Genomic DNA, 18587 nt, shown 5'->3' with positions numbered 1-18587 from the left:
AGCAACAATCCGGGCATCAAAACAGTAGCAAAGTTGGGCTGTGGAGAGCGCGGCAGTTAAGAACACGCAATGCTCTTGCATAGGACCCGGGTTTAACTACCAGAACCCACATCAAGCCTCTCACAGTCACTGGTGTGTCCAGCTCCAGGGGCTCTGATGTGCTCTTCTGGCCTCTGCAGGCCCTGCACACACGATACACAGAGAGATCAAGTAGGCAAACATACACATACACACACACATAAATAAATCTTTAAAAACGAGTGTAGTAAGGGTTTCTAGCCGTCAGCTAAAAGTATCAATGAGGTTGTTAATTGGAACTGGCTGGGGAGGTGGAGGCCCACCTAGCCTCAAAGTCTCGGTCCACAGAAGCCTTATTAACTACCAAGGCAAGGATGGTAACTTGATCACGGGGAAGCCTGGCAGACACCACCTTCAATTAGGATCAGAGTTAATGTCACTCTGAAGGGACAAATTAAAAACACGTGCCGAGAGGAGCACACTGCAGGCTCTGTGGTGTTCTGACAAAAGATCCCTGCCTTAACCTAATCCCAAGAGAATGTCAGGTCATCTAAACAGGGACATGCCACAGACTGGGGGCCTCTCAGAATCTCAGCCACGCACTAGCATGCACAGCATCATACATACATGATATATGTTCAACATGTATTTTTCTTTTTAAAGAAACGTTTTATATAGAAATACGTTTTGTATGTGTGTATGGTGGCTCACACCTGGAATCTCTCAGCTCTCGGGGGAGTCAGAATTGCTACAAGTTCCAAGCCAGCCTGGGCTACAGAGTGATACATTGTCTTAAAAAACAAAACAGGAAGAGAAATTTTAATAGGGCTGGAGAGATGGTTTGGTAGTTAAGAACGTTTGTTGTTCTTGCGAAGTCTGGAGTGTGGTTCTCAGTACCCACAAGATGGCTCACAACCATTTGTAACTCCAGGGATCCAGCTCCCTCTTCTGCCCATGCAGGTGGTGTGTTTACATACATGCGGCCAAAACACTCATCAAACAAACAAACAAACAAACAAACAAATAAATATATAAAACAAATAAATCTAAAAAAAAAAAAGACCCTCACAAAAATAGGGCTGGTGAGATGGCCCAGCCGGGAAAGGCCCTTGCCTCCAAGCCTGATGACCCAAGTTCAATTCCTGAGACCAGCATGGCAGAAAGGCAAAACCAATTCCCAAAAGTTGCTCTTTGACCCCCATAGGTGTGTGCTGGAGAGCATGCACACACACACACACACACACACACACACACACACACACACACACACATAAAACAAATATAAGAAAATAATTTCACAAGTTTTCTCTTAAAAATGCAAGCTTTTTTCAGGTCTTTTAACATATAATTCTTCCAGACATTTCTCTGGATGAGTTTAATGTGTGCATCTGTGTTCTCTTTGAAATATGCAAGGACTGTCACTCATCCCATTCACTAAATTCTAGAGATTACCTCCCCTGCCCCTGCCTCCAGCTTGTCGGTTCCCTTAGCACTCCAACACGTGGGTTTGGGCCACCTGGTCACATCCCTTGGATGGCCATTGGTCTTGTTTCCCGTTTTTGCCACAACAGTGAACATTTGCACATGCTCCCTGGAGATGCTCTCTGTGTCTCCCAGAAGGATCTGGAAAATAGAAGTAGTGGGTTGTATTTTACTTGTTTTGCTCACGGTGCTTCTGATGGAACCCAGGACCTCGTGCATGCCAGGCAAACGCTGCTGCAGAACCACAGCCTGATCCCATACGTTACATTTTGAGAAAGTATTTTCTAATTTCCTGGTTAGTGGCCCTCAACGATTTGAACTTGCAAGGAATATTAACATAGTATGAAAGAATTCACAGTGCACAAAACTCAATATCCTGATGACTTAGTGATTAGTGAGGCTGAGGTCAGCTCTGTTCACTAAGTTCCCCCTTAGTGATGGGATACTCAGTACTCAGTACCTAGACACAGTCTTTTCTCCCAAAGTCTGCTGCAGCTAGACATGGCTGCTGCTAAGTCCCAGTCAATAGGATTTTAATAGAGGTGACATGTTCAACTTCTGCAGTTCCATTAAGCAAAGGATGCTCCACAGTTCCTTTCCTTCCTTCTGGCTAGAAGAGAGATGTGATGGCTGGAGTTACAGCAGCCATTCTAGACTACACAGTAAAAGTCCTTTTTGAGAATGGCTTGTATCACAACTGAAAGACCCAAGACAGAGATGGTTGTGAGACCTCAAAACAGCTATCGAGTCCTTCTTCAGGCTTGGAGGTTAGGGGAAAACAAAGTGTCACAGGAAAGTCACTTTCCAAAAATGTCACACTGTCACAGCAGTCGAACTGAGACACTAAGTGACAAGGGTGGGTCACTGAGTGTTGAGAGACAAGGCTAGGAAGTGGCGGTTGTCTTTTACGTCAGGGAGGTGACCGAGAGCTCTAAGGAGGAGCATGGGAATGGCGGCACTCAGCAGCTGCCCATCTCACAGAGTGTGGTGGTTTGGACAGGAATGCCCCCTAGACTCACGTGCTTGAGGGTTTGACCCCTAAGGAGTGGCACTGTTAGGAGGTGCAGGCTTGTTGGAGGAAGGGTGTCTGTGTAGGGGTGAGCTTTGAGGTCTTACAAGCTCAAGTCTGGCCAGTGTGACACAGTTCACTTCCTGTTGCCCTTAGATCAAGATGTCGAACTCTCAGCTAGCTCTCCGGCACCATGTCTGCCTGCACACCTCCGCGCTTCCTGCCATGATGACAGCGGGTCAAACCTCTGGACTATAAGCCAGCTTCAGCGAAATGTTCCCCTTCGTAAGAGTTGCCGTGGTCACAGTGTCTCCTCACAGCAATAGAACCCTGGCTAGGACACATACGAAGACAGTGCTGTTGCAAAGTCACCGTTATTGAGGGTGTGGGGGCTGATCTTGGGTGTCAACTTGACACCCCGAGGAAGAGGGAACCTCTGCCGAGCACCTGCCTCCATCAGGTTGGCCCGGGATCATGTCTGTGAGACATTTTCTTGATTGCTAACTAATGTGGGAGGTCCTGGCCCACCGTGGGCGGAGCCATCCCTAGGCAGGTGAACCTGGGCTGTACATGAAACAAGCCAGCGGAAGCCAGCCTGTGAAGCTGTCCCGCCATGGTCTCTGCCTTGTGTCCTGTCTCCAGGTTCCTGCTCCAGATCCTGCCTTGGCTTCTCTGGATGACGGATTGTGACCTGTAAAAGCCAAATAAACCCCTTCCTCCCCAAGTTGCTATTGACCAGCGTTTATCACAGCAATTGAAAACAAACTAGAGCAGAAAGGTGGGCAGGGGCTTCTGTCCTGCTCAAGGAACGGGAATGGACTGGGGGAGGGGGGCAGGGGGTAGCTTTCAAAACCAACTGGGATTGTGGGCCGGCTCTCTCATCTGCTTTTCAGCAGACTATTTGTTGAGATTTCTCCATTTTGAAAGTTTAAGTGACTCAGCACTTCAAATTTTCTGCTAAGCCCTGTAGACTGTTGGATCATGAAAAGAACCTTCCTGTGTGTGTGGCTAATTCCTCCATGGCAGTGGTCCAAGGATGGGGGAGGAGGGACGGAGGCTCAGGGTCTTGTTCTGGTTCCTGTTGTACTGTCCTGACTGCCTGTCGGTGGCATGGCCCCCACAGTCTGGTTTTCCCATTCAGTTTTTTTAGGTTTCAATTTCAAATCTGTTTCTGTGATTGTAAATATCTAACTACAACTCCCATGAAAGACTGTAGAAATGTCTCTCAGTGACATCGGCAAGCATGAAGACTGAATTCAGTTCCCTGTGTGCATATAAAAGCATATGTGCGCACCCATGCACCCATGCAAAGGCCAGGAGAGCACACGAGGTGCCCTCCTCTGTGGCTTTCCTCCTTATTACCTGAGATGGAGTCTCTTACTGAACTTAGAGACATGTTGGCTGCCAGCAAGCCTCCAGGATCCTCTTATCTCTATCCTTCGCAATATTGGGGTTACAAGCCCACTCTGGCATGCCTGTCTTTTTACATGGGTGCCAGGGATTTGAACTCAGGTCCTCCAGCAAGTACTCACTGAGCCATCACACCAACCTCTGGTTCAAAATTTGTACTCATTTTTTTCAGTTGAGAGAAAATGTTCCTATGTACGTTCCTATGCTGGAGCTAGGGAGGTTCCTCTGTAGGTGTTAAAGGCCCCTTTTCTTGCCTTTTTATCTGTCCACGTGTGTCCATCTCCACCCTTCCATAGCCTTTCAGTCTTTCAATTTAAACTTTTGAGGAGCAAAAAGCCTACTTTTTGATGTTTTCTTTCATGGTGTGTACTTTTTTGTGCTCTGTGCATGCTCAAGAGTTTGTGTGAGCGTGCATGAGCATGTGTGTGGAGGCCAGAAGTCATATTCCTAAAAGTCCTGTCTCTACCCTAAGGTCACCCTGCTTTGTCTCCTGATTTCTCCCAGAAGTAGTTTGGTTCTTAAATGTCCATGCAAATTTGTCATCCACTGGGAGCTGACTTCCACATCTGGCGTGAGGTGGGAGTGTGTGTCCGTCTCTCCCATCAGTGTCCGGCTTTCCTCATGGGCACCTTTGGTGGATTCAGAGGCATTGTTCTGAGAAGAGATGCTGAGCGGTCATCAGACTGTGGCAGAGGTACATGACACACTCCTCAGAGGTGCCAGCAGAGCATGGGAGGGACTCCAGTCACCTGGAGGAAGAGCTCTCAAGACCACAGGGACATCCGGTTTGCCATCCTGCCCAGGAGCCCAGGTCGGAGCACTCTTGGAGCTTGGTTGAGATACGGTGTGCCCAATGCCTGAGGACATGCAGTCAGGTAGCAGCTCACAGCCTGAGGCTCATTGTTTACCTTACCCAGGGCCACGTGCCCATGGTACTGAGGACAGATCTACGTACCCTGACTCAGGCAGGGATGACACCTGTCCACTTGGCTGAGAATAATCTTCCTTGGTGCTATGCCTCACTGCTATGCCTCTCTCGTGAATGCCGTCTTCCCCAGGTCTGTAGACCTCTGACTCGAGGCACTCCTGGGTCCTCCTCAGGTACTCAAGATGTCTTCAGGAGTGCAGGATGGTTCACTGAGTAGGACAATTGCTCAGCAAGTTGGGAATGTGGGGTTGGGTCCTAAGAAGCCCATTCTGTAGACACACCCCACAGCTAGTTGGCTCCATTCAGCAGCAAAGACATTTCTCTGCGGCTAAAAGCAGGAGAAAATAATACAAATAAAGACAAGATGGTGGAGATCTTGGAATTCTGTCCAGGGAAATTGAAAGTTAAAGCCTCATGTCTTTGAAGGAAGAAACAAGGAGGATGTAATGGGTAGAAATTCTTGAGGGTTAACATTAGCAAACCAGCCTTCCCCCCCACCCCCGCTGGAACTTACATTACTCTGTTTTCTATCAGTATAGCCAAACTCCCAAGGCAATTTGAATGTAATTGGCTCCTATAAGCTCATAAGGCTCTAATAAGCTTTGAGCTTATTAGAAGGTGTGGCCTTGTTGGAGGAAGTGTGTCATCATGGAGGCAGGCTTTGAGATCTCATATATGCTCAAGCCATGCCCAGTGTCTCAGACCACTTCCTGTTGCCTGCAGGATCCAGATGTGTCTCCTCTACTCTCGGCTCCTTCTCCAGCACCACGTCTGCCTGCACGCTGCCATGTCCTGCCATCATGATAATGGACTAAACCTCTGAACTGTAAGCCAGCCCCAATTAAATGTTTTCCTTTATAAGAGTTGCCGTGGTCATGATGTCTCTTCACAGTGATAGAAACCTAATATAAGACATCAATTAACTTATAAAAAGAAAAGGTTTAGTGTGGGTCAGGGTTCTGGATGTTCTCATTGCTATACATTTGAGGCCACTGGAGAACATGTCACAAGAGGAATGTATCCTGAAGCAAACTGCTCTCCTTATAATCCAAGAAGCAGAGAGAAACAGGAAGAAGAAGATGTGGGGGTCCCATAAGCCCCTTCAAGGGTGGCCCCTAACAAACTAAATACCTATCAAGTCACATCTCCTAAAGGTTATCAAATTTCAATAATTCACTAATTTACCATAGCTTCAAATAGAAAAATTATAAAGCATATTGTGTTGGCACAATCCCCCAAAAACAAAGCCTGCCTCCACAATGACACACTTCCTCCAACAAGGCCACACCTCCTAAAATAGAATTAACACATTAAAAGCTGCCTTAGTCCATTTGTTCTGTTATCAGAAAATACCAGAGACTGGGTATTTTATAAAGAAGAGAAACTTATTCCTCGTAGTTTAGAGGCTAGGGAGTTCAAGATCAAGGTGCCAGCAGGTTCAGAATCTGGTGAGGGATGCTCTCTGCTGCCAAGATGGCACCTCACTACTGCACCCTACGCTGTCACCATGGGGCAAAAGGCAGAAGTCAAGAGAGCTAATTTACAAATTCCTTTGGCCTGAATTCCACTCACGAGGGAGGAGCTATGGTGATATTTTATTTGTATTTAAAATGTTATTTGTATGTTAATAAATAAAGTTGCCTGGGGGTCAGAGCTAATAGCAAGCCATAGGAAAGCAGGGCAGTGGTGGCGTACACTTGTAATCCCAGCACTTGGTAGGCAGAGCTAGGTAAGTCTCTGTGTGTTCAGGGATACAGCCAGTATTGAATACACACGCCTTTAATCTTAATACCAACCATAGAAGACCTAGAGGTCTGTACAGACAGGCTGTGACGAGGCGGTCATGTGATTGGGTTTACAACCAATGAGAAGGCAGAACAGAAACTCTATATAAAGACTTTAATACAGGAAGTAGCTCTGGTTCAGGGAGGTAGGACCACTGCAGGAGGAAGGGTGAGGTTTTAGCTCTTAGCTCTGACCTCTTAGCTTTCTTGTTTGCATTGGTTCTGTGTTTCTTATTTAATAAGACGGTTGGCTACATCTACAAGGAGCCTTGTGGATTAACCAGCTTTTAACATTCCCTTAGTACCAATACAAAGGCCCTTTGGTGTCAGCACCTGAGTTTCAGAGAGGACATATTCAAAGAAAGAGGACAAACCCTAGCAAGTGTCCCCAGTAAAGACCAGACTAGTATGTGAACACGGAACATTGATTAAGTAGTTAATTAACAAAACTCACAGCTTTCTAATCAGTGAAGGGCAGCTAAAGTTGTCAACAAGCTGTTGTTTGCACGTGGCGACCCAGCCTCGTGTCCAAACATGGCCCCGTGATCTCTCACTGGCAGTAATAACACTATTTCTTCCTTCCTGCTGTTTTCAGAGGACTATTGAATCAAGTTTGGGGGCGACCAGTGTCAATCCATGGGATCACTGCAAGAAGCTGTGCCTTGTGCAGCGGGTGTTTGTCAGACGCGGAGCTCTCCGTTGGCTGCTCACTGGAGGGCTGTCTACATGAAGTATGTCTTCTTGAGTTAGGGAAAACCCGAGGCCGGTGTCACCCACCTGTGCACGCGAGCTACACTGCGCATGTGCAGGTCACAGGACAGCCTCGGATGTCGGGCTTCCCCTCCACCATGTCTGACACAGGCTCTTCTGGTTTGTTGCTGTGTTCCCCGAGGCTGGCTGGACCCCGAGTGTCCAGGAAGTTTCCTTTCCTGCCTCCTATCTCACATAGAACCCCTGGAATTACAGATGTGTGCTCCCGTGTCTGGCTCTATGTGGGTTCCGGGGATCCAATTTCCGGTCCTCACACTTGTACAGCAGGCTCTTTCCCACGGGGGCGTCTCCCAGGCCCCCCTTTCTTTTTCCTGGTCTGGGAATATTTTGTGTCCCAGATGTCTGTAACAAGCCCCCTTGTCTCAAGCCGCGCAGCATGTTGCCACATCTGTGAGGACCCGTGTGTCATCTCCCTTTATCAGGAGCAGCCAAAGACGCGATGGGCCAAACAGCTTGGTCTGTGGTCTTCCACACGGTGAGAGGCTTTGAAGTGACTATTTTTCCATTTTGACTCTGCAGAGCTTTTGGAGGTCTAGGGGCTCCTTCGGGTCCCTCGCAATTCCACAGAAGGGGGTGGCGCAGGAGCCGGGACCTCAGGCTCTTTTCCCATGGTGAGCATCTTTCACGTTTGCTTTTAAATCAGAGAAGCGCACATGTAACGGATCACATTTTCCTGTTTGCATTGGCAGCCAGGAAGCTCACATCTAATTCTCAGCTCACCGCTGACAAGTGCCCAGTTCACGTTCTGTGTGGAGCCTCATCCTGACTTTCCTTCCTCCCCCGGGTTTCCCTGCAGCCTTCCTTTCTTTATCCTGTCCGTTCCATCACTGCGGCCTCAAATCCTTCAAAAAAGAACTAATGTCCACGAGAACATTAAAAAATGAAGGACTTTCTTCACAGTGGGCATCTTGTGGGTGGGAAAGGAACGTGTGTGGAAATAAGGAATGATTCCGCATTAAAAGTACACATCGTGTGTGCTGTAGGATGTGTATGTGTATAGGATATGAAGTGTACACATGGGTGTTTTGCACATGTGTATAGGATGTGCACACTGTGGGATATTGAGTGCACATGTGTGTGTAAAACATGTATGGTGTGGGATATGGAGTGCACTCACGTGTGTAGGATGTGTATATGTGTAGGATATGGTGTGGAATTCATGGTTTTCAAAGTCCATCTGTTCTCCCATGTACATTGACTGGGAAGATGAGGCAAAGTTGCTCCAAGGCATCCGATGTGTAAGGCATGGCCTCCTGAAGAACCTGCCCCATGGCACAGCACTTTCAGATTAAAACTGAGGCCAGGGCTGGAGGGATCTTCCAGTGTGATAGTCTCAAAGGCCAGGATTCCTTCTCTTGTAGAAACTACCCAGGAAGCTTCGGAAAATGGCGGTCCCCAGCCCTGTCCCCAGGGAGGCCGCTAACTGGTGTGGGTAGAGATTTAAAAACTCCCCTGGAGACACTAACAGGCAGCTGATTACTGCTGCCCTGGAGAAGGGGATGTGAAGATAATAAACACCTGCCTCCCACACGTGTGTGTAGGATGTGTATATGTGTAGGTGTGTGTCGGTGTAGGTACCTCCCACACACATCTCAGGGGCATCAGGCTGGTGAGGCCACAGGGAGGTAACGGGCCAGTTCTGGCTGCAGTCTGAAGGGGATATGTTAACTCTCACTGAGTTATGAGATGCCCAAGACTTCCTCACACAGTCCACAGAGAAAGGAACATTTCATATCCTGATCCTCTGTGTGTGTGCATTTGTTTATATGTGTGTATATAGTATATGTGTGTATGTATATAATATGTGTGTAGCATATGTGTATATAGTATATTTCTATACTATATGTGTATATATAGTATGTGTGTATATAGTATATGATGTGTATATGATATATTGTGCATGTATATATGTACATATATGTATGTGTATATAGCATGTGTGTATGTATTGTAGCACTTCAGCATATGCAAGTGATTGATAAAATGGCATAACATTTGCATAGAGTCTGTGCATCCCCTCATGTGCTGTGAACTGTAGATTATTTGGGCACCTGCTATGATCAGAGGTGATGAAAATAGTTGCTGTACCATATTTCTTGGGAAATAATGACAAGAAAAGGTGTGTGAGAGGAGGCTGGGGAAACACAATTGCCTGCTGTGACACCACATGGCTTCAGTCCTCAGCACCTCCAGTCAAAAGGCATGTTCCTGTTCAGTGCAGATGAAGTGCTTTTCTCTGAATCCTTCAGTCTGGGGTTGATTGACTCTGAGAGTGTAGACCTGCACTCATACTGTGCCAGTTCATGTGACATGTCCTAGTCCAGTCTATCCTCATCTAGTTGTGGGGTGTGTGTGTGTGTGTGTGTGTGTGTGCGCGCGCGCGCGCGCACGCGCGCGCCAGAATTCAATGTCGGGTGGCACGTTCAATCACACTCTACCGTATTTTTTGGGGAGGGTCTCTCACTGAACCTGGAGCTCATTGGTTAGGCCAGGCTGGCTGGTCAGTGAGCCCCAGGAGTCCTCCTGTCTGCCTCCCCGATTCTGGGATGACAGGCGTGAGCCGCCCATGGGGTCCAGCTATCTACACGATGCTGGGGATCCAAACTCAAGTCCTGATGCTTCCAGTTCAGGTACTTTACCAGCTGAGACGCCACCCTAGCCCTTCACTCTGGGTTTCTGTGTTTTTGTTTAGAAGAAAAAGTGAGGTCCAGGGGCCAAGACAAAGCCCTGGCAAGGAACACTAAGACTCTCAAGTAAGGGCAGCTTTGTGCTTTCTGAGATGACGCCAAGAGGAAAGAAGTGCCAGAGTGGTAGGTAATATGTGGAGCATGGCTGGTGGCAGACACAGCCTTGGTGGCAGTGTGGGCACCCAGCCTTCTCACAGTGACAATACAAAGCAAGTCCCGGGTTTCTGAGCTCTAGGTGAGAAAATCAAGACCAAGGGTAGATTTACTTCCCTTGTGGCTTCTAAAGGGCAGAAGATCCATTGTGATGCCGGGAGATGCCTGGTCCCTCCTCACCGAGTGGGGACATCCAGGCCAGCTGCAGGCGCTTGCTCTGATATGGTGTCTGTGAGGGAAAGGAGACAGATAGGGACTAGAGACGGGACCAGAAATGCCAGGGCCTGACCCGTCAACAGGCGGGGGCCCCTGTCTCACAAGAGTATAAAATTACCACGAGTACAAAAGTAGACATACAGGTGGATGGATATTCCTTTGACTTAGGGAAAAGATTCACAGCTGGTTCTGATTTATTTTTACTTTTGTGCACGAGTGTTCTGCCTGTACCAATGAATGTGCACTATGTGTGGAGTTGAGAAAATGGTATTGAATCTCCTGGAGCTGGAGCTAGGACAGTTGTGAGTCACCATGCGGGTGCTGAGAACTGAACGTGGGTCCTCTGTGAGAGCAACAAGGACTCTTAACTGCTACACTGTCTCTCCAGCCCCGAATTTTGTTTTTTAATCTATCCCTATGCATGTGGGTGGGAGGGGGGGAAGTTATGCATGTGAGTGCAGTGCCCACCGAGGCCAGAAGAGGGCATCCGATCCTCTGGAGTTGTGCGTAGTAGTGAGTGGCCTCTGGAACAAGAGGGAGTCAGGGTTCAAAGAGTCAGAGGCTCTTGACTGACCACAGCTAGAGGCCAAAAGAGGTTGATGTTTGGAAACTTGGAACAGATCCTCCACCACTAGAGTCCAGTTGGAGCCCACGTCTAGTTTCCCATCAGGGCCTCTGATAAGGCGCCCAGAGACTGACTGGCTTGGTGGAGACACCTACAGCACCAGCAGCGGAGTAAGCAGTGGCAGTAGTCCTCTGAAGCCCGCTGAGCCACAGAGAGGTGCTGGACAGGGGAGCTGGCTCAGTCATGAAAATGCCATACAAGCATGGGGACCCGGGTTCAGATCCCCATCACCTATATAAACAGGTAGACATGGCGGTCGATGCCTGTAATGCAGTGCCTGGGAGACAGTCCCGGGGGCTGGCTGGTCAGCCACTCTGGCTGAATTGAAAAAAAAAAGAGACCCAACCTTTAAAAAAAAAAAAAGGCACAGAGCAATTGAGGAAGACAGTAATGTTGAACTCTGCCCTAACACATACACATGCACACGCACACACACAACACCCCTTTTCCTGAAATTGAGGTGACTCCTCCTCAGAGACGTCTTCCAGGACTGCTCTGATGCTCTACTCTCCCCACCCCGCCCCTCTTTTTCTTCCTCCTTAGTATTTACAACTTTCTCCAACTGTCTTCTTTTTCCTGGATTCTTTGTTCATGATCCCTCTCTCGGCGTGAATGGAAAGTTCTAGGACGACAGCAAACGAGTTGGTCTTGTTCTAGTGGAGCGGCTGACCGGGCACGGGCAGTGCAGGATGGATGGATGGATGGATAGATGATGGGTGGGTGGATGATGGATGGATGAATGCGTGCACGCGGTCCCTGTCTGCTCTGGGGCCGCGCCTGGCCGCGGTGAGGACGCTGCGGGGCCGGGAGGCGGCGTGGGCGTCGCCGCGGGGAGGAGGCCGGCGCGTCCCTCCTCCGGGAGCGCAGCGGCGGCAGCGAGAGCAGCGCGCACTGCAGGGCCGAGTCTCCGCCCGGAGTCAGCGCCGCGCCTCGCGGCCCCCACGCACGGCGCGGCCCCGCGGGGGCGCAGGAGACCCGCGGCCGGGACAGGGGGCCGGTCCCCGGCACAGGCGGCCGCCGCAGCGCCGCGACATTCGCTCCGCGTGCCGTCACCCGGCCTGGCCCGCTCGGGACGCCTCTGCATTGCGCGGGTGAGTACCGCGCTCGGGGGACGAAGGGCGGGATCGCGGATCCCGGGGACCCGGCGGCCACAGGCAGATCCCCTCTCAGGATCCCTCAGGGTCACTGGGCCTCAGTTTCCCCGCGTGTTCCAGGTGAGTGGGGTGCGGGGCGCAGTGACTGAAGTTGGCAACTCCCGCGCGCGGGACAAGTGCAGGACGCGACCGTGTCTCTGTGTTTGGTTAGATGCCTGGCCTCGGAGGAGGCTCGTGGTGAATCTCGGATCCCACCCAAAAGGAACCCAGGGACAAGCTGATGCCCGGGGCCGGGGTGCTAGAGCGGCCGAGGAGCAGGACAAACCACTGCGACTCGGGGCCGCTGGCCCGGCCCTCCTCCACGCCGATTTTCTTTTGAAAAGTCTTTAGATCCAGCAGCCAACTGTGGTCCAGCTCAGGGCGCTGAAGTTGGAGCTGAAACTTGAACACAACTTTCCATCCGAACGCTTAGACTGGGTTTCGTAGTAAGGGGAAAGCGCGCGGTCTGCAGTTATTTTAGCCAGGCAGCTGTGGACGGGCCCTAGCTGCTTCAATGCTTTTCAAATAGCTCTCAGGCTCAAGGAGTATTCGGGAAGCGTGACTGGGAGAAGTATCCCACTGCTAAAGCCTCAACGTGCTTTGCTCAGCGGTTAAAAGCGAGCCTTTCTTGCAAGGTTCATACTGCCCCAAAGCCATCCGGGACTCGCACTTGATAGCCCTCACTGATTGCCTGCGGGAAAAGCAGGGCAGACGCTACCAGCTGTCCTTTCTCTCTTCCCTCCACCACCCGAAATGCTACACAACCTTTAATGACTTAAAAAAAAAAAAATACAGCGCGAGGTATACAAGTCACCCGCCCCAAAGAAATTACAACTGGAGACAACAGTTGTATTTGGAGGCAAGTCTATTAATTCCACAAGCCCTTGATGCTCGGGTGAAAGTTCTATTAACCAGAGTGTGGGTTAGCAGACACGTCAGCCCGCGTCAGTGTGTTGGACCCCAACATACAGACTTTTCAAAATAATCTTTGGCGAAGAGAGAGACGTTCTGCAGTTTTATTCAAGAGATACCCACTCCTTCCCTCCAGCTTAAGCCCTTCAAGCCGAATATTTCCTTGTCTTGAGACATCTTCAGACTCGGGGAAATTAACAAGCTATTTATGTAAGAAATAATAATGTTTGAAATCATTTTTTGTGACCAGACGTAATATCGAGTGTGTATTTGAAACTCGGAATTCTGCAGCTGTAGAAAAACCAATGTGGATAGATCTGAGAGAACCTCAGTGGTGTGTGTGTGTGTGTGTGTGTGTGTGTGTGTGTGTGTGTGTGTGCTGTTTTCTAGGTCCCTAGGCCCCTCTGTAGCATAGTTCACAACTTGATAAGCCGTTTTGCCTTAAAATAATTGGTATTTTCTTCCTGTGTCTTAGAGAGCTCGTAGAGTGCTGTGCCTGAATGCGTAAAAATAACTCACAAACACATAAGTTGGTTTCTTAGTGTCAGATAACTAAACAATGTGAAGTAAAAATGAAAAGACTTGTGCCCCGATATTTTTATGTGTTAAAAACCCAGCTGTTGTAATGTCCCAAGTTCTAGCATCTTTCATGACTCTTGTGCCGGGTTAAACACCTCATAAAGAGATGTGATTTGTTGACCTGTTACAGGATTACCATTTGGGAGGGGGGAACCAGCCACAGTACACTGCTTCCAAAGTGCCCTGCTGCCTTAAATCGTGTGTAAGAGATTTCGAGTCTAGTTCCTGGATTGATGAAATGCTAGCTGCGGTGGGAGAGTGGAGGAGCCGGCAGAAAACTGGATCCCGCAGTGTAGCTGGGTACTTTCAGAATTGGGTTGAATACACCGTGGAGATGCTGGCAGTTTGCAAAAATGTATGTACAGTCCAGGCATGTCCACTTAAGGTGTCTTTTGGTTCCCCTGAGACAAGATGACCCCATTCCTGACAAAGAAGAAACCATTTCCTTATTTTTTCAGCTATTTCCCAAAGATAACTTGTGCAGGGCGCAGGAGACCAGAGCTAAGCGGCCATCCAACTATCACAGCTCAAGCCAGGCTCCTCGAGAACTCTTTCTCTGTCCGTCCGTCCGTCCCCCGCCCCCCCCACACACACCCCACACACAGACAGACACAAGATGTGTGCTGGGTGTCCTCAGCTGCGTCGCCCCCTTTGAAACTCATTAGCTCAGCAATAAACTTGTGTGTAGCAAAAGCGTGGGCTATCGCTGAGCGGGAGTGAGGTTCCGGGCGACCCACAGCAGATGTGTTTCTGGCTACAGAGACAGCCAGTGGCTGTCAGGAAAACAAGGGAGGGGAGAGGTCTTGCTCAGCTGGGCCAGCTGCTGAAGCCCCTGCAGCTAAGAGGATGGATGGGGAGCTGGAGCTGGGGCAGGGGCTCGCCCTTGCTGAGCAGGCGTCCTGCCCATGAAGGATGCTTGGCGCACACGGGAGAGCCTAGCTCTCAGGTAGTGCCCACAGACCTGAGGTGTGTGTAGTGTGTCTGTCTGCGAAGTTTGGAAGAAAGGACTGGCTTCCTGTCACATGGCCAGAGATATTTACCTGCCTCTCATCTAGGCACCAGATACAAAGGCAGACCGTGGGGCTTGAGAGAAATTCCTTAAGAGAGAGAATTGCCTTCCCAGAGGCTTCTGAAAGGGGAGGGCCGCTTAGTTCTGTGGCCTCCCGATCTTGGGGTTTGGGGCTGAGAGTCACTCCCAGACGCCACACTTTCTGCCTGTCACCAAGACTGGGTTCTGCTGTGGGCAGGAAACATTTTCCTGGCTATTTGTTCTGAATAAGGAGTTGGAGGCGTTTGCCCAGAAGGAATCCTTTACAGAGGTTTAACCCGGGAGTTGAGAAAACATGGCCTGTTGACAGAACACACACACACATTCTCTCTCTCTCTCTCTCTCTCTCTCTCTCTCTCTCTCTCTCTCTCTCTCTCTCTCTCTCATTCCTCGCTCAGTCCCAACACTCTTCCTGATTCCAGAATCACAGTTTCTGTGAGCACCTCACTTCCCCCTCAGCATCTGAGGCCACAAAAGAGTCCCAAACACACCACACACACAAAGAAACTTCTGGTAGGAAGACAATGAGTGGAGAATTTGCTGGTGACAGTACTCCGCTTTTGCTGTTTGGTTGTCTTAACTGCTTTAATGATGTTTGCCTGACACCTTCTAATCCAGGGAGGGTCAAGCCTCCATCGGGGACTGATGCTTGAAATGACAGCTGGTGGGTGCAGACCCACTTGTCTCCCTGTAACTGACCCACAGCAGCTCATTCTCTGTAGCGTGCAGTTCGTGGTAGGAAAGTCCCTGCCCAGTGTACCTCGAGCTGAAGGAAGCTACACATTTTCACATGTGTCTTCTCCCTTTTCTTCTCACTGGCGTTCATGGCCAGTGAAAGCTGATGCTGTTTTTCTCACTTATAGACCACACTTAAGATTCACTTATAGAAACACACATTGTTAAACAAACAAACAAACAACAAAAACAGCCACCCCACATCCAGGACTTGAATGCAGAGGACAACAGTCAGATCAGCTCGGCGGTCCTTAGGGTGGTTCTTCACAGCAGTCCTTTGGGTGTCTATTATCTATTATTAATAGTCCAGCCTTGTTAAGGAGGAAACTGAGTCACAGAGCAGATGACTCACACAGGCCGCAAATGAAGTGCAGATGAAACCCAAGCCTTCGGTTCCCCAATGGTGCCTCACCGAGTCCTCCGAAAACCTGCTCTCCCTCCCCCTGGAGGGTGACACTCAGTTTGGACGGTTCTGCACATTTACAGAGCACACGATTTTCTGAAGCTGCCCTGGTTGCGCTTTCTCTCTCTCTCTCTCTCTCTCTCTCTCTCTCTCTCTCTTTCTCTCTCTCTCTCTCTCTCTCTCTCGTTTTAAATAGAAGGGAAATCATATTCAGTATTTAGAAAACAGGAATAGAAACCCTGGGAGTCGTATTTAGCAGTCAGGGTCTGGTCCTGTCAAGGAAAACGGCTGTTTATTTACGAGGGCTAATTTGATTTGTCCCCTTTATATTAACACCGAGTAGTTCTGTTCCTAAAATGAGTCAATAAATTTACCGGCAGAGAGAAGGCCCTAAACATTACCGTAGGCACGGCTCAGGTCGGCTTTCCCGGAAGGAGCTGCATTGTATTGCTACGGGTGGAAGCTGGCCTGGGGTTCGATTATAAACATTTGGAGGACAAAGTAATTTGGAACAGGTGGTCTGGAGAGTCAGGTAACAGAGGCAGTTCGTCTTGGCCACTTAGAATGTCAAGGGATGCTACCAGTAGCCTGAATGTGTGGACGCACAGGCTTATGGTTATTAGGGCCTGAGAGGTGCATCCTTGGAAGGGAAGCAGAGGGAAATGGATGGAACACAGGATCTCAGTACACCATCCTGCTGAAAGCAGGGGCCTCGGCCTCCCAGCCATTCCTTTCTTGCAATTATAGCACTTCCAACAGAGATTTGCCAGCTCCCGGTGTTTTGATATATGAATTTGTACTCTTGAGTCTATGCAGAAATTTAAAACAGAAATGCCAGTGCGAAAGAACGCCAATTTAAACATCTTTAAAAATGTGTGAAGAATTTAACAGAGGTTAAAAGCTGTCTTGTCATTTACCGGCAATAGTATTGTGCCCATACCATAAAATGCGTGTGATGTCGATGGCATCCAACTTTCCCCTTCAGTCTGGATATCTGGGAAAATTAACTTTTAAAAGTCTGTGTATTCTCAGGCATAACTCAGACGAGCATATCTGCTTGTGTTCACTCATCCAGGAAACAGTCAGCTCGTAGGGGTTGTAATTGAAGGGAAAATGATAAAAGTCGACATTACCCCCCCCCCCCGCCCCCTGAAGAATGAGGAACTGAACGATCCAACCCCTTACTCCTGCATGTATGGCAACACACTCTTTCTTGCATCCTCTAGAGGCGGGGATCTGCCCCTTTTCTGTTTATCTCCTAAGCACCATTTTCCAGAACTGAAATAGACTGCGTATTAAGCAGTAGACATTTTAATTTTGTAAAGAAAAATCATGGCAGAAGCAACCGGGTCTGTTTCGGCCATTATTGTTCCTCCATCGTGAATACTTTGGGTTTCATGGTACGACGTGAGTTTGCCAAGAAACAAAATCACTGCAGGAAACTATGCGAAAACATACACACTTCTGTTTAAGAAATGGGAAAAACACGGGCAGATTCTGCATGGTAATTGCTTTAACGTGAGTTTTAAATGTCATTGTTTGACTGAGGTAAAAAAAGTCCCTCTTAGCTAACTCTCACGTAGGCGGACACCAGAACTTGTACCTTAAGGAGGCTCTAAGAGACAGCCTACGTTCAGGTGAAACACTCCATGTTTTGGGGGGTTGTACAGGCCTTTAAATTTTTATAAAGGTTACTTTGATATCGATTTTTATTTTCTTGACCCAAAATGAGAAAACACGGGGAATTCTCAATAGCTTTTTACAGGCTGCTATTATGAGCAGGGAAGCCAAACCGACATGATTAGATCATGGGCTTGAAGTGCATAAATAAACGTACTGAAGGTCACCAAAACAGGACAAAACCACCGGCCATCGTTCCCTGGGCCAAGTCCGAATTCCTGCCTGTTAGACGTGTTTGGTTGACTTGGCCACAGAAGAGGGGTGTTCTGCTCCTGACTGATCTGGGTTCTCCGAGGACTAGCAAAGACGTCTTGTGGTAAAAGGCTGGAATGGCGGTCTCCTCTGGAACTTTCTCTTTCACTATTCTAGAGAAAAACTGGGTTCAGGGTCTATCTGTCACCACTGATGCCTCCTCCTGATGTTCAGATCTGTGGGAGTCAGAGGTTAAAACGCCCTGTGGTCCCTGGTCAATTTCCTCGCCTCTTATTCCCCATCTCATGGTCACGCTGTGGTTGAAGTATTAACAGTTTCCCATGTTTTTTTTTTTTTTTCTTTTTTGTTTCTGTGATTTTTAAAATGTGGGATGCACAGTGTGAAGACAAGCCTTTAGCTCTTGCTAGCCACCGGCTTCCTGAAGTGTACACACAGTGTGTCTGAATGTCCCTGAATTTGGCACCAACCCAGTTGCTGATAGGAATTCCACAAAGGATTTAACCCTCTTCTGGGAGACAGAAAAGGTGATAGCCCATAGAGATTGTTTGCTCTTGTGGGTGTATATTATTTGCACATATGGCCACTTTTGTTTTGGAATGTTCTAGCACCGTGTATCTCTCCAGCAAAGGTCTGTGTTCCCTGCTTGCTTGGGAAGGGGTGGGAAGGGGGAGGATGGCGTACTTCTGGCCTTCTTTGCCACTGGGAAGGCAAGGGAAGCCGAGAGTGACTGACGGCTCTGCTAGGATGGATGGTCTCAAGTGCCACAACAAGTTGTGGCTTGTGTCCCTGTTGTCAACAGAG

The 18587-nt window shown here is 48.8% G+C and overlaps 1 protein-coding gene across 2 annotated transcripts in view; it reads left to right on the top strand.

Moving 5' to 3' along the window:
- Nucleotides 1-11964: 11964 nt before the first annotated feature.
- Eya2 (EYA transcriptional coactivator and phosphatase 2) overlaps nt 11965-18587 on the top strand; it is a 169328-nt gene continuing 162705 nt past the window's right edge. The window contains exon 1 of one of the 2 annotated variants that reach the window (XM_006991129.4): nt 11965-12174. The gene's annotated coding sequence lies outside the window, so the exon portion shown is untranslated. Of the gene's footprint in view, nt 12175-12210; nt 12298-18587 lie in introns of those variants that run through there. The other variant, XM_076571146.1, reaches the window with a different exon arrangement.

The sequence above is a fragment of the Peromyscus maniculatus genome, chromosome 4 (assembly GCF_049852395.1).
Source record: "Peromyscus maniculatus bairdii isolate BWxNUB_F1_BW_parent chromosome 4, HU_Pman_BW_mat_3.1, whole genome shotgun sequence".
NCBI lineage: Eukaryota > Metazoa > Chordata > Mammalia > Rodentia > Cricetidae > Peromyscus > Peromyscus maniculatus.
The sequence above is the reverse complement of the archived record's forward strand: the minus strand, read 5'-3'. Positions and strand labels throughout refer to the sequence as shown.